Source organism: Phoxinus phoxinus (assembly GCF_949152265.1).
Source record: "Phoxinus phoxinus genome assembly, chromosome: 4".
Lineage (NCBI taxonomy): Eukaryota > Metazoa > Chordata > Actinopteri > Cypriniformes > Leuciscidae > Phoxinus > Phoxinus phoxinus.
In genome coordinates, this window is record NC_136879.1 from 42,075,476 (window position 1) to 42,077,975 (window position 2,500).

At 40.0% G+C, this 2,500-nt stretch overlaps 1 protein-coding gene across 4 annotated transcripts in view; it reads left to right on the top strand.

The window, feature by feature from the left end:
• Nucleotides 1-2,500, top strand: part of dgkd (diacylglycerol kinase delta) — a 42,611-nt gene that overhangs the window by 9,829 nt on the left and 30,282 nt on the right. The gene's annotated exons all lie outside the window — the stretch shown is intronic.

The following is a 2,500-nucleotide window of genomic DNA, read 5'->3' on the forward strand; positions in this document are numbered from 1 at the left end:
GCGTGTGTGTGTCCGTGTGCGTGTGTGTACGCGAGTGTCAGTGTGAGTGAGTGTTTTTTGTTTGTGTGTGTTTGTGTGTCTATGTGAGTGTATTTGTGCACTGTGTGTGTGTGCGTGCGTGTGTGTGTGTGTTTGTGTGTCTATGTGAGTGTATTTGTGCACTGTGTGTGTGTGCGTGTGTGTGCGTGTGTGTGTGTGTTTTTGTGTGTGTTTGTGTGTCTATGTGAGTGTATTTGTGCACTGTGTGTGTGTGTGTGTGTGTGTGTGTGTGTGTGTGTGTGTGTGTGTGTGTGTGTGTGTGTGTGTGTGTGTGTTTTGAACACTGTCCAATCAGTGTCTGTGTTTTGGCCTTGGGGTCGGTATGTGTCTGGAAGAACTATCTAGTTTAGATATGTATGCTAAAAATATGAATCAAATGAATGGCAAACACTACAAGTATGTGTTTTAAAGAAAAGTAATTAATACTTTTATTAATCAAGGACGCATTAAATGGATCAAAAGTGACATTTATAATGTTACAAAAGAGTCTATTGCAAATAAATGCTGTTCTTTTACAACTTTCTGTTCATCATATAATCCTGAAAAATAAAATGTAATACATCATTTTTAGTCACATGATGAAATGTCTCAGAGATACACAGTGCTTTAGAGAGAGATGTGTGGGTTCGAAGGGCTTTAATATGTGCTGTGATATAAGCAGTAGGGAAATTCGTCTCGGAAAAACAATAAAGTTCCTGCTTATTTCTTCAGGAGCTTTTGACTCAAATCATTGTATCTAATTTTAATGCAGATCAGATCAATATTGCTTGGAGCGTCAGCTGGTTCTGCTCTGACCGGCTCCGTGTGCTTGAGGTCAGGCTGTAAAACATGCTTTGAAAACCCCTTTATGTTTAAAGGTGAAGTCTGTCGTCACTAAACCAAACTGCAGCATTTAAAGATTTCAAACAGGATTTAAACACTCCCCCTTTCTGTTATTGGACAGTCACACAGATGGCCCCGCCCCCAAACTCACACCATTGGTCGAGTCACACATTGACCTTCACAAATTGAAAGTGTTTCTCTCTTCAAACTGATTGACTTTGGTTTCCATTTGTTAACATTAGTTAACTAAATTAGTTAAAGCTTTTAATGTTGTTTATGTGTGTTTAATCTGCTTTAATAAGACACACCATGTGTAAGTTCATAAGTCGACAGCATTGCTGAGTATTTTCTGCTTAAAACTGCAGTGAACCAAAGACAGTCTCAAAAACACGGTGTGAAATCGCTGGTGTTTCTGACGTCACACACTACCTTGTAACCAATCAGATCAACGTGTGATCGTCAACCAGTGGATCTCTGAGTGAGTGAGTGGAGGCGGGGCTCATTTGCATATTCATAGAACCGCGTATACATAGAAAGGGTATAATGCCCTTTTCACAAGATGTAAAGTAAGTTTTTGATGTCCCCAGAGTGTGTGTGTGAAGTTTTATCTCAAAATACCCCACAGATATTTTTATATATCATGTTAAAATCGCCACTTTTTGAGGGTGAGCAAAAACACACCGTTTTGTGTCTGTCCCTTTAAATGCAAATGAGCTGCTGCTCCCGGCACAGGGGGCGGAGCTTCAACAGCTCGTGTCCTTTTACCTCTCACACACACACACACACACACACACACACACACACACACACACACTGAACATTTCAAAAACCGGAGTCAGACAATGATGTGTTAGGGTTAGGTTATGTGTAGTTATCTTCTAGTCACTGATTAGCATATATCATGATAATCTATAAATCGTGTTCAGGGGGCGGGGTTTATGTAAATTCTAGGGCTGATGATGTCACTAACCCGGGAGGAATGTCGTGTAGTTCCTACCAGCCGTTTGTTGTAGTCCTTAAAAAGCAATTTCTCTAAAAGCAAATATCTCCCTTTGCTCTGAACTTTGAGCGTTGTAACTTTGCAGATGTTGTTTATGATCAAACAGCAACATTACACACTAACTACAGTTAGAAAAGTGAAATCATAACACCCCTTTAAACTGAATAAGAAAGTCTGTTAGCCAATCAGATGGGCTTTTAACACGTGTACTTGTTAATCTAAGGTCAGTGTTTTGGGTTTCATGCTTTACACAGTAATTAATCCTCACACATGTGAAACCCAGTGCTAAAATGCTGGGGTTAAGTGAGCATAGTGAGAAGTCCCGGTTTATTTATATTGCACCGTTTATACAGATTAGTTTGAAGCTGATATTTCATTATGTGCATTATTAGATCAGATTAGTGTCGCAGCTGTGTGTGTTAAAGTGTTGAAAACAGGATATATTCAGCTTATGCAACTGAACCCCAAAAGCTGTTTGAGTCGTATGACACGGTTCAGCTGGCGTTACGATAGATAATGTGTGTGTGTGTGTGTGTGTGTGGCTTGAAGATCTACATCAAAGACATTAAGCAGACGCTCTTCTGCGGTGTGTCAGCTGATGCATGTGTCTGCGTATTTTAGTTGGTTTTATTAGGCAGC